Source organism: Taudactylus pleione, unplaced genomic scaffold (assembly GCF_031769625.1).
Source record: "Taudactylus pleione unplaced genomic scaffold, aTauple2 ptg000352l, whole genome shotgun sequence".
NCBI lineage: Eukaryota > Metazoa > Chordata > Amphibia > Anura > Myobatrachidae > Taudactylus > Taudactylus pleione.
In genome coordinates, this window is record NW_028284753.1 from 1,003,398 (window position 1) to 1,016,867 (window position 13,470).

General features: G+C 38.1%; 1 long non-coding RNA gene across 1 annotated transcript in view; it reads left to right on the forward strand.

The window, feature by feature from the left end:
- Positions 1 to 13,470, forward strand: part of LOC148508612 (uncharacterized) — a 157,532-nt gene that overhangs the window by 143,506 nt on the left and 556 nt on the right. The gene's annotated exons all lie outside the window — the stretch shown is intronic.

A 13,470-nucleotide genomic window follows, 5' to 3' on the forward strand; every position in this document is an offset into this window, starting at 1 on the left:
CCTCATCCTGGTGCACTTCCACACTAGCATCCTCAATTTCTACATCAGCATGTTGTGCACTGCTCAACCCCATATTTGCAGAGGGTGCACAAATGGTGAAATGAGGTTCCTCACTGAGTACAGTATTGGAAAGGTCAGAGCTCACACATTGCACCTGAGACACATACTCTCCTCAGGGATTTGTGACGTTTCTGAGCACACAGTTGGTTCCTGTGCCTTAGTCAATTAAATTTTTTTGACACCTCTTCTAGAGTGAAAAGGGTTTACATCGTCATGAGAGGCAGAAGAAGATGCCTCACTGACAGTTGCAGAACAACCACTCATAAATAAAGACCATCCTTGCCACTTCGTGTGTTGAATGGCATATTGTCAATGTTGTTTTTCTGCATTATACTTTCCCTTTATTAGAGGTGTTTTTTTCTTTACCACTGTAAAATATTGGTTCTTTGATTTTAGATGCCCTGACTTAAACCTTCTATACCCTTGGGTATTGGCTTTAGTAGATGATGTTGAAGGACTAGTATCGTCATGACTGGTGGCAGGAGCTGCAGCAAAAGTATTTGTTTGTTGTTCCTGTTCTCTTCTAATCTGATCATTATCCATTTTTCAATTCACAGCTCAGCTCACACTGCGAGGATTCAAAGGGTTTGTATGTGAACAAACTCACTGTGGTACAGAACACAGAACACTACAAGTAAGAATAGAACCATATATATTTTTTTACTTTTTTATACTTTTTTTTTTCAACTGACACTGCTCGGAATCACAGTGCTTATGTGAAGTTAGTGAATGCAGTGGGCTATGGCCTTTTAAATTACTGCAGCACCAGTCTGTAACAGGACAGGGAGTGGATGGACAACCCAGCACAGCCACTGGATGGAACAGTACAACAACAAATATATTTTTTTTACTTTTATTAACTTTTTTAAACTTTGTTTGCAAATGACACTGTGGAGTCACACCACTTATGTGAACGCAGTGGGGTACAGCCTGCAGCATCACAGCACTTGTATGGATACACTAGGGTATGGCCTGCAGCATCACAGTACTTTAATGGATAGACTAAGGTATGGCCTGCAGTGTCACAGTACTTTCAAGGATACACTGGAGTATGATCTGCAGCATCACAGTACTTGTATGGATACACTGGGGTATGACCTGCAGCATCACAGCATCACAGTACTTATATGGATACACTGGGGTATGGCCTGCAGCATCACAGTACTTGTGTGTTAGGGATACACACTGAGGTACAGTCTGCAGCGTCACAGTACTTATATGAATACACTGGGGTACGGCCTGCAGCATCACAGTACTTATATGGATACACTGGGGTGCGGCCTGTAGTGTCACAGTACTTATATGGATTCACTAGGGTACGGCCTGTAGCATCACAGTACTTATATGGATACAATGGGGTATGGCCTGCAGAGTCAAAGTACTTGTGTGTTAGGGATACACATTGGGGTACACTTTGCAGTGTCAAAGTACTTGTATGGATACCCTGGGGTACACTTTGCAGCATCACAGTACTTCTATGGATACACTGGGGTACAGCACAAAAAAAACTTTTTTTAAACTTTTCTTTACTTTTTTAACTTTTTATTTACTTTTTTCTTACTTATTTTTAACTTTATAAAAAAAAATTTAAACTTTTATTTTACTTTTTTTTTCAACACTGGAGCAGATGGACACTGGACAGGTTCCTTCAGCAGCACTGGAGCAGATGGACACCAGGCAGGTGTGTTGGCAGCACTGGAGTGTATGGACACTGGACAGGTGCATCAGCAGTAATCAAGCAGATGGACACCGGACAGGTGCGTCAGCAGCACTGGAGCGGATGGACACCTGGCAGGTGCATCGGCAACACTGGAGTGGATAAACACTGGACAGGTGCGTCGGCAGCACAGTAGTGGATGGACACAGCACAGCACCGAGCACAGGAGCAGCCACTGGAGTGTATGGATGGAGCCACAGCACAGCCCCTGGATGGACTCAGCACAGCCCATGGATGGACAGCACAGCCCCTGGACAGACAGCACAGGCCCTGGATGGACTCAGCACAGTGCTCCTGGACAGACAGCACAGCCCCTGTATAGCACAGCCCCTGGACGGACTCAGCACAGCCCATACAGCACAGCCTGGGTGAAGTAAATGTCACCGATCAACGTGGGGAGGTACTTATATTCAATCCAAAACCTGCAACGTTATGCCTCGTTTTCGGATCCAAGCCCAACTAGGATCTGGTTGATATTTGCACTGTTCGAACATTATATATACAATTGTAATTCACAGAAAGAGGAAAAAAAGGCACTCTCCGGTAGAAGTGACATCAGCATGACACTTCCTGTTTGACATGAGGTAAAAAAATGGGGGCCTGGGAGGCAGCTCTGGTTTTCTCCTGCATGATCTTGTCAGTGTTGTGACAATACCTGAGTTTGCTAAAAGTGTGACCACCTTGAAGAAGGCTCCTGGAGGGGCTGAAACGTTCGATGTATGGTGTACCAGTGGGTATATTAAAATAAAATTGTGCGCTCTCTGTGTGTGGCTGTGCCCAGAGTTCCCCAAAGAAGATTTGAGGAGGAGCACGCAGTGCGCATTTACCATGCAGGTGCAGGGGGACCCTCAATTGTCTGAAAGGAAGAGGATCAGACAGCTGTAAAAAAAAAAGGGTACATTGGAGGGACCCGTGGAGCGAGTTGGCTCTTGAGGTGACACAGGGCAGAAGGCTGAAATGACACAGGTGGCTGGTGGGGACACAGGGAGCGGGAGACTGGAGTGACACATGAGGAAGGAGGGACATTTACCCTAGGCTTTACTTGGTCTAGAACCGGCCCTGCTTGAAAAATATCTGTCAAAGCTGCCGATGATTGGCGGCTTTGACAAACTGCTTCTAAGTAAATCTACCCCTCATTCTCCATTATTCTCCATTATTAGACTGTTTATAGAGTCTGGTCCCTGCTCTCATTTAGATAAATAGTTTTATTTACAACTTTTTCTAATGTGTATAACATTCTTTGTTTTTGTTTGTCTCTGATTGTAATATTTCACCTTTTCAAGATTACAAATTTTAATGAATACCAATAAAGGTCATTAAGTTTTAAAACATATTTTCTCTTTTATCCACCCAGTGCTCCTATTATAGACAGCACTGTTCTTTCTTTGAGTAGAATTATCTGCAATTTGAAAAGACATCACAAAACATCAGATGTGTTCACAATGAATTAATTGAAGCTAGAATAGTAGAGATCTGGGTATTAGGAACCCCCACCCCTTTCTTCTTAGTTTCTTTCTGGTGATAACCAAGCTATTACAAAGAGCAAATAGAGCTTAAAATAGGGCATTTCTTATTTATTTATTTGTAATTTTATTTTATGTGATTTATTACTGTATGCTATATTGGGTTGTAAGCGACTAAACCATTTGGCTTCATTTTTCGATGGTTAAGTCATTTTATATATTTTTTACTGTTAATTACTGTAGTTTATATAATAGAATAAATGCTAAATTCAAACCTTTATGTATTGTACCGCTTTATATAAATAAATAAATCATTGTGTTTAAAATAAAATAGGAGATGCCTTGTCTTTCACACAAGTGTACCGCTGAGTGTTGTTGTACCAAGATGACAGGATGAGTGAGATAGGTGCCCTTATGTCTGTAGGTGCCAAGATGGGGGAGATAGGGGCCCCATTTACACATATAAACATACAACATACCAGGTAGACGGCAGCCTGGACATATCTCTACACATATTTGTTTGCTTCTGAACTTGGCATTGAATTTTTCTTGAGTTAAAGTTATATATGGTACAACATTAAAATTGTAAAGTTATCTATCAGAAGATCCAATAAATAATCTGTTATCCTCTACACACTAAGGAAAAGTTACAGGGAAATTAGATTCTCATGGAGTTGACACAGGTTCTTTTGTGGATATTGACTTCTCTCAAGATCACTCCATCAGCTGTATTCACTTGCCCATGGTCCAAGCTCCTTTTTCCACACCGTACATAAACCAATAAAGTTCAAGTCCTTTCATGAAGTGCTTAATTTTTTTTTCTCATTTCCTCTTCATCCCTCTCAACTCACTTTAAAATGTGTATTCTATGGTTCAGATTAATTTTCATGGATTCGACTCCACCAACCTGGATTTACACTGGCTGTCGCAGATGCATGAGTTCCACCCCAAACTTCACTAGGGACTATTGCATTGGACTATACTCTAGAACAGTTCATAGGTCCCGACCCTCTATTGTGTCTCCAGGTCATGACATTATTTAAGTGTTTCAATTTTTTTTGTTTTCTCTATCCCTCTTCATCCCTCTTAACTCACTTTAAAATGTATATGCTATGTTTCAGATTGATTTTCATGGATTCATCTCCACCAACCTGGATTTACACTGGCAGTCACAGATGCATGTAGTCAAATGAGCCCCCCGGACTTCACTAGGGACTATTGCCTTGGACCTCACTTCAGAACAGCTCGCAGGTCCCGACCCTCTATTGCAGGGGTTCCCAACCACGGTCCTCAAGGCACACTAACAGTCCAGGTTATAAGGATAGCCATAGTTGAGCACAGGTGACTTAATTAGTACCTTAGTTATTTTGATTTAACCATCTGTGCTTAAGCATAGATATCATTAAAACCAGAACTGTTAATGTGCCTTGAGGACCGAGGTTGGGAATCACTGCTCTATTGTGTCTTCAGGTGTGACATGCCAGTGGGACAGAAGGATGATGAATAAGCCAGGTCTGCTTACACTAGTGTGCTGTGGATTTGACAGGTGGAACATGAGAAAGAAAAGTCAAGGTTAGTCAGGCAGAACCAAACAAACAGAATCAGAGCCAAATCAGCAGACAGGAGAAAGTCTGGAACAAAGCTGAGTCTAATGCACAGGAATGAATCATGATGGAGGATAAGAGTGCAAGGCACTGGGACACAGAAATGCTGGAGCACCTATTGCAAGCATATTATAGCACAGGACTGTGTTCAGAGCAGGTTAAAATATACTGAGCAATTTGGAACAGGAATGTGACATCAATTGTCATGTGATCACCTCTTTAAATTCCTGACATAATTGCATAACAGCTCCTATAATGTGAGGCCTGTGGCCAGAAGACATGTTTTGTCTATCAGAAGGAATGTGTATTAGACAGCAATAGCAGGCATGCAAGACCTACTAGGATACTTCCAGATGCAGCACTAGACAGTATGTTTTTATGTGTTTAGAAATTGGTAATAATCTATTAGGTACTTTTACATCTTTAACCAACGTGTGTTTGAAAGCAGAACAAAAGCACAGCACTGAGGTTCTTATCCCGTGGCTTGGAATGCAAAGCATGTTGTTTAGAGGGATTCCATGCACCTCCTGTTTTCAAACTGTGTACTACCTACTAATAAAACAACTATTAAACATATTTTAATATTATTTTATTATTTTCCCATTCATTCACTTTTAAAAAGAAATAATATTATATAAACAACAGTAACATAATTAAAGGAAGTACATCATTAATTAAAATCTGAACCATGTGTTCCAACGCTGATTCACTAAAATTAAATCAAAAAAGTTTCAGAACACTGTTTATAAATATGAGTGCTTGAGTGATAACATTTTTAAAAATAAAGAATTTTTCTTGGGGGTAAAGTTGTATAGTCAGGCTTTTGGATTTCACTTTCTTCATGAGATAGATGGTAAGATAAAGTCTAACTCGGGATTAGATGGTAAGATAAAGTCTAACTCGGGATTAAAACGAGTATCCTTGGTTTGAAGTGCTTAATATGTTTGCAATGGTTTTGTCAATGGTTTATTTTGAACTGACCTGTATAATTTCAGAAAACATCATTAAATATACTCCCTCCCCTCCAGCATCTCTAGTGCATGTAACCCCCTTTATAAATTGTTGAACCAGTCAGAGGTGTGATACATTTTTCCAGCCTATGCATTTCTGGCTGATTCAAATATTCAGAAAGGGTTTCTACAGCATGAGACACCAAGTTATCTTTATTTATTCCCAGAGGGAAGACTCTGTTTTCAATGTGTGAGGTTAGGGCAAGTTTTCCACATTGAATCCAAAAAGAAAAGAACTATAGTAGTCAGAAGGCAGAAAGGTCAGTCAATGATGGAAAGTTTCACATCAATAAATGCAGATTTTGTTGATGGACTATTTATTTTCTAAAAATATTTTGAATCAGGCAGAGGGCTATGATGATCTTTTGCTGTAATAAAATGCATTATGAAAAACGTTGTTTTTCTAAGTGATTTATTTATTTACGAGTACTTTAAAAAAATACTTAACTTATTAATGTAAGACGTGAACTGTAATGTCAGCTATATTAATTATTAAGTTGGTGTTGGCTAACATTAATATCTCTGGTTTATATTTTTGTTTCCAAAGTCTGTTGCCAATTGCTTGTGGATTGTTTCCTAATAATTTTACATTACTAAAGATAACTTTGAGCTATTATAAATAGATGATATAAGGCAGGTAGTTTTATGCCAAATATTACAGTGGACAGAGTATTTATTTAATGAACTCATTATTCGAGTTTTGATAAATGAACCCCCTTGTTATTTGTATCCTTTTGCCAAAAACTGTGAAATGCTCCAAATACAGATCCACTGTCGATGACTCCAGTACAGATATTTTGTATTGCTGTCATCAATATGAGAGAATAATGACAGTACAGAGAGAGTATTTAGGGCACAAATAGGTTCTGAATGTGTTTTTGGGGCAAAGAAGGTTCAATACATTCAATAAACACATTAGTAATTTTAAAATTAAACTATAACTTCTAAAACTCTTACAGAGCAACAAAAGTGTTGCAACATTATTGTGTAGTTCTTAAGGAATAAAGGAGGCAAACTAATAAAAGAGAAAAGCATAAATATCATTGGAATGTGAATTACATAAAATGTGTATTTTTTGTGACATCCAGAAAAAGAGGTAACAAAAATAAAGCTCATATGTCCTGAGAGTCCTTAAACAAATGTTCAATTAGTTCAGATCCCATGCCATATATGCTTTTGTATTTTATTATTATTCATTAATTTGTTTACTAAAACATAGCAAATATAAATGTGAATTGATCATATGAATTGACCAATAGTGTGAATAGGACATAGCAGTTTTTCATTAACACAAAACTTAATTATTATGTTTTTCCATTTGAAGATAAAGAATTGTCTTGAACTCGCATATTTATTGAAGATCTGACCAACAACATCAAAACAACAATACAAAGACCCTAGTAGTTATGTCCTAACATATATGGGGTTTGGTATGAGTGTTCAACAGTCAAAATGTCACTACTAAGAATGGGGACAGTGTCAGGTTGAGGCCAAAATGTTGACCTGTAAATAATGCGATTTAAAGCATTTTAACAGTGCCTGCTTTACAACTTCAAACATGTCTGCAGATTTAAAGACAAAACTGTTAAAATGCTTTAAATAGATTATTAATAGATCGGCATTCGGGTTTTGACTTGACACTGCCCCTTTCTAAATGGCGAGATTTTGATAGTCGAACACTCATACCTGTGTATTCATATATTTGAGACCCCAAAATTCCAGTGCATTAGATTTTCTTATCTATGAAAATAAGTAGTCCCAGACAATAACATAACCTACAGTATTATGTAAGAGTAATAAGCTTATACTGAATATATAGTGTTGCTTTGGTTGAATTATGCATTTCCTGCAGTATGCAGCTGTTTTGAAATAGATTGGGAATAGTGCCCTAGTATTACATGTGTTAATAAAAGAAAAAGGCAGGAACCCCCTCTTTACTTCCCCCTCTAATTAGTATAATATAAAAAGGCCAAAAATTGCATCTTCATTCCAATGTAGTACCACTCAAAATAGTTGACCCATTTCTATATTCACATATAATGTTCATTGAAAAACGTATAAGGGATATGTCCATTAATCATCGCAGTTTAACAGATAATGGCTATAGAATATATAATCTAACCTAAATCAAAGCTAAAAGCTTGACAATAACAGCTAATTAACTAGGTTAATCAATGAATTATAGAGGGGCCAATGTGATCTCAGGGATCAAATTCAATATATTCATTATGGTCATCGGGACCGAGGGTCCTCAGTCTGTGTATCCAATAATTCTCCCTAGCACCTATACCTATCCCCTCCCCCTACTGTGGGTTTGATCCATTCTATCCCTAAAAGGGAAAGTTCTCGTGGATCTTTCATGTGTCATTACAGGAAGTGTCTGGAAAGTTTATGTGCAGAGTATGCCTTAAGGATGACCCTCCTACGTTCATGGAACCTCACCTTCAAACAGCATGTAGTTCTGCAAACATAGAACAGATTGCAGCTACAAAATAATAAGTATATTACATATGTTGATTTACAATTTATAAAAGACTGAATTTCAAAGGATTCATCCCCTTGGGAGGAATCAGACAAATGTGCATTGTTTTTTTTATAAATAAAATGTTATACAGGAGGAGGAGCCAAACCTGTAACAACACTTGGGTTTTCCTGGAAGCCAAGAGAAGGAGGGGTTATCAGGGATAAGTACAGTATTCCTCTTATATATAAACAAACTCGGTGCTAATCTATTCTTCAAACTATCTGATTTTTTGAAAATTACTCTAGGTTTAATCGAAATACACGTATTAAGAATGGTGTCAGTTTGTAGGATACAGTGATTCTTCTTAATAATGTTCTTGAATTCCTAGAGGCAACATTATATTTGGATATAAAAAATGGTTGATCCAAATTAGTGATTGTACTCTTATCCTTGTATACTAATAAATCTTCCCTATTCAATCTCCTAGTTTCTATGAGAGCTGATTCTAGGAGGGATTCAGGATAACAATTCCTACAGATACGTCTGAGCTGACCTTGAGGGTTGTTATAGATCCATGGCTTATATTGAGAGCTATCAAAATGCAAACATTTTAATTATCTACCTCCTTTCTAAATGTTTTGGTATAATTTTATTATCTACAGATCAAGAAATGTCCAGAAAATAAATATTATTTTTTTGTAGAACACTCATAAATTATAAATTAAAATCATTGGAGTTGAGTGAATCAGTGAAATGTGAAAAAATGTGTTTTATTCTTTTATTAACACTCCAGCTGTTATTTCACTATAATACAGTATTATGTGTAGAGGAATGACGTAGATGCATGTGCAAACCAACCATCAGAGCTGGACCTGACAGAATACTATCTATAATATCAGAGCCGGCCCTAGCCTAGGGGCGACTGGACTGCCCTAGGGGCATTCTAGGGCTCTGCCACTGCCCCCACTTACCACGCTGTCAGTCAAGGCCGCCAGCGCTGCTAACCTCCCTCTCTCCCAACGCAGTGCCACGATCGGAGCTCTCTGATCGGGCAGCGCAGCGGATGGTCAGGCCGGTCATGTGACTTTTGACAATGATCCGCATCCGCCCTTAGTCAGAATGAGCTTCTGCACAGAAGCTCATTCTGTCTACAGGAGGAGACAAGATGGCCACGGGAGGGCTTGCTGCGCATGCCCTGCCACTGCCACTCCTCCCATGGGCCTTTGCGGAGCAGAGCCGTGAGTAACAACTCATGGCTCTGCCTCCGCCTCCACCATTTTAGATGCCAAGCCATCGTGAAGAAGGCAAAGGAAGGCAAATAAGTAGTAAGTAACAACACAGCATCATTAAATTTAGCTGTGCTGCACCAGCATAATTTAAAACTAAGGAGGCAGCTAGGCAACTGGGCGAGTGAGTACTTTCTCACTCTCTCTGGTATATTAGGTGTGTTAAATAAATTAATGTTTATGTTTAGCTGGCTAGCTGGGAGAAAGGTGGGCAGTGGCACCCATGACTGGGGCTGTGGCAAAGGTTTTGTCCAGAGTAGACTAGTGCTGCGTCTGACAATGAGGAGTGGGGGTGGAGTCATCTGTGTGTATATATATATATATATATATATATATATATTCATATATATAATATAAATGTGTATGTATGTATATATATATATATATATATATATTCATATATGTAAATATAGGTACTTGTGTACTTTACGGACTCTTTGCAGAGGGAACCCAATTAATGTTTTGAATGGTACTTGTGTACTTTACGTACACAAGTACCGAAAGTTGACCCCACCTAAAGAAGAAAGTTGTCCGCTCGCCACAAGGTTATATTCCCCCCTATGCCCACTTAGATGGTAGGGAATGACGCTGGACACTGGGAATGATGCTGGACACTGGCTGATGACGTCAGTGTCCTCTCCGTGAAGGGAATTTAGACATTACCATGATTGATAATAATAATGAGTGTAGGACACTTGGGTTCTGGGTGTATATATATGGATAGATATACAGTATATATATATATATATATATATATATATATGGATGTATATATGTGTGTGTATATATATATATATATTCATATATATAGTGCTCCAGGTACTTTAAATAACACACACCGCTATACCATATTTAATGACAACTTTTCAGAGCCAACGCGATATGTCTGTGAACATATCACTGATACACAGTGGCCGACGGGCACCCGATATATTGGTCGATCAATTGATCGGCCAATATATCTGTCAGTTTGTACCAGGCATTAGAGAACAGTATTGTTATTCCATATAGATGAAAGTTCCAATTTTATAAAATATGATGTCCTCCTCTTCAGGGTATTTTTCAGCCAGTCAAAACATTCAGTTTAAATCACCCCCCTTACCCGCCAATATATACGGGTATTCCTGCTATCTTTCAGTTTTAGGCCTGTATTCAATTAGCAGTGGAAAGTCGGAGAGGTTATACTATATACTATAATTTGTGCTTTAGCACATGTTTCTATAACAATAAAAAGTTATAAACCAAGGTGTTATTTTTGGCATCCGCATATAAACAATAAGATTGGTGGTGGGATTATCTGCTAGGGGGCACCAGTCAAAATTTTGCTTAGGGCACCAAATTGGCTAGGGCCGGCTCTGTATAATATGATTGGGAATTGTATAAATGTACTGGAAAAGCAGGGTTGGTTGATTGCTGTCTGTCAACATTATTTTCATTTTCTATAGAGTTTATGTATACAATTTTTATAATTCTATAGTAGATAGATTCTTTATTTGGTCATTTTTATTTAATGATTTATAAATTATTTTTTCTCAGCCATATTTAATGTAATATATACTGCATGTTGGTGTTTTTATGTGTAATATCATTAGTATGATTGCAATATAATTATGGCATTTATGATATCTGGTTTTATGTCTATAATGATGGGCAGATAGTTTGTCCTAAAGTGAGAGATTTGTAACTTTCACATATCACTTTTATTTTTGAAGTGTATATGTGAGATATTGGATTAAAGGCTGCTAATTATTTATATAAGTGTTACAAAGGGTACCAATGGTTAACATTTGATAAAAATGGGCTGAATGCTATCCTTTTACTTATATGTCCCTATAATTTATATACTGTAGATGTTATTCACTATTTTAGAAGTTTTATTCTGTTGTGTATGTCTATAAGCCATTTATGACTCTCGTGAGGTGTGTAGCCATATATACGAACCGATATGTTTTCTTTTAAATCTGCTATAACTTTCCATAACACATTTTTTTTCCCCTTGTGAGGGAATGACAGAGAGGCGTGAGGAAAGGTGGAGAAAAAACTTTTTTTTAAATACAACCGTGGGTGGCCAGGATTTTGCTGATTACATCGTTTGTTAAACATCGATTTTTCTTGGTGCTAACAAATAAGCCCACCTGGGATTGTGGAGTCATACCTTTCAGAAAGTCACGTGATCATGATGAAATGCATTAAGGACTCCACCCACGAAATTCTACTTACCAGCGACCACTGCTCCTTCCCACTGCGCCCGGCCGGCATTAACACAGCCATCCATAGAAGTACCTACAGTATCCGAGGATGCTCGGACGGTCTTCCCGCTGCCATAGAGCAGCATTTTCCTTACAAAGGAGCGTAAGTGAGTTCCTGGCAGCAGCCATGGTTATTTGTTGTGGTCAATGCAAAATATTCATACAATACTGACCTGTCTATCGGCATTTGTTACTGGGGACATGAACTCATCTACTTAATGGAGCTGGTGATTGCATTGAGACATTAGATATACATATCAGTTCCTGGATGGTATAAATACATGTTTTCAGGATATCCTGTTTTTTTTTTCCACTGTGCTCTTTTTACATAGTGAATGCAACTTACAAGGAGGACCATTGTTTTAAAGTTTGTTGATGCAGACTTTCAAGATTTCCTTTTTTAAAACAGCTATCATTGGATACATTATTTTCGATACACAGTATTCATATTGAGTTACAGCTACATTGAATCTTATTGGGACTTTAAGCACCGGTGTATTTATTATTGCTGATGTTGATATAATAGTATATTTTTATTACTTTTCTTATTAAATGTACGTATATGCCATTTCCTTTGTATTGATTTTGTCTGTAATATCTATATAAGTACACATGTTGCACATCAAGTGAGTAGCCTGCACTTCACCTTGTGTTGATAGTCTGGGTTAGCTTGCCAACCCCATTGTTGCTGGCATTTCCTGGAGGCTATCCCCTCCCCTGAGACCAGACACCAATCATAGTGCTGCAGAAAAAAGTTCCAATAGTGACACCGGGGGCGGATCTCTCCCCTCTAATCTCACTTTGCATTCCCAGCACAGGCAACTTTTGGAGAGAGAAGTGTGCTATAGCGGTGGTCCTGCCACCTAACAGTGCCGAACAACACTGGCATTTGATAAGATCCCTTGGGAACATCACCACAATGTTTTTGTAATGAAGAACTTTGGCCCTCACTTTATTAGCTTTATTAATTATATTTACTGTGATCCTAATTCCTTTTTACTTATTAATGATTTTAGAGCAGACGCATTAAGATTATTCAGAGGGTTATTCAAGAATGCTTTTGTTCCTTTTTTTTTCCATTTATTGTTTAATTAGGTATTAGATCATTTACTCCATCCTACAGCAATAGAATGTTTTAAGTGTATTCATGTGGGCTCTGTTGAGGTTAAGATCACTATGTTTGACAATGAGCTACTCTTATATGTAGCTGAGTTGGGGAGTAGTCTCCCCTTGATAATCCCACTTTGGTCTAATATCATGCTTCACAAATGTTGATAAGTTGGTGGTGTTGCATTTAGGGTGAGGGACATGATCTATTTGGGGCCGAGCCATAGGTCTTCAGTGAGCTCTTTCTTATACAAAATATTTGGGAATATATGTCCCCAAATGCATTTTGTCTTTTTATGACCTAAATGTTTGTAATCTAATTATGAAATCTATTGAATATCTCCAACAATGTCACCATCTCCCCTTTTCTTTTCTGGGATTTCCTAACTTAATTAAAATTATCATCTTCCCAAAGATTTTATATCCCCTACAGACACTATCCATCCGTCTGTCCTGTACTGACTAAAAATCTATAAACAAGACATTCCACAACTCTATTTGGAATAAGAA